Source organism: Galeopterus variegatus, unplaced genomic scaffold (assembly GCF_000696425.1).
Source record: "Galeopterus variegatus unplaced genomic scaffold, G_variegatus-3.0.2 Scaffold4446, whole genome shotgun sequence".
Taxonomy (NCBI): Eukaryota; Metazoa; Chordata; class Mammalia; order Dermoptera; family Cynocephalidae; genus Galeopterus; species Galeopterus variegatus.
This window is the reverse complement of record NW_007730557.1, coordinates 11,803-12,301: the sequence shown is the minus strand read 5'-3', so window position 1 is coordinate 12,301 and position 499 is coordinate 11,803.

Sequence of the window (499 nt, the reverse complement as noted above, 5' to 3'; positions counted from 1 at the left end):
TTCACCCTTTAACACCCAATCCCTATACTCTTTTGTCCCAGATCCCAGATCCCAGCTTCCACAACTCATTATTCAGTCCTAGACTTAAAAGATGCATTCTTTTCTATTCCCTTGGACCCCACCTCCCAGTACATAGTTGCCTTTACCTGGGTATTTGCCTTTACCTGGACTGACCCCAATACACGACACTCTGAACAACTTACCTGGACTGTCCTCCCCCAGGGATTCCGAGATAGCCCTCACCTCTTTGGCCAAGTGTTGGCCAAAGACCTCAAATATTTTCATTCTTCCCACCCACAGTCAACCCTCCTACAGTATGTGGATGACCTTTTGCTCTGCAGTCCCTCGTGGGAACAATCACAGGCCGACACCGCTTCCCTTCTTAATTTCCTGGCAGACAAAGGGTATCGCATTTCATCTTCTAAAGCCCAAATATCCCTCACTGAAGTCACTTATCTAGGATTTGAATTATCCCCTTCTCGAAAGGCCATCACCCTTA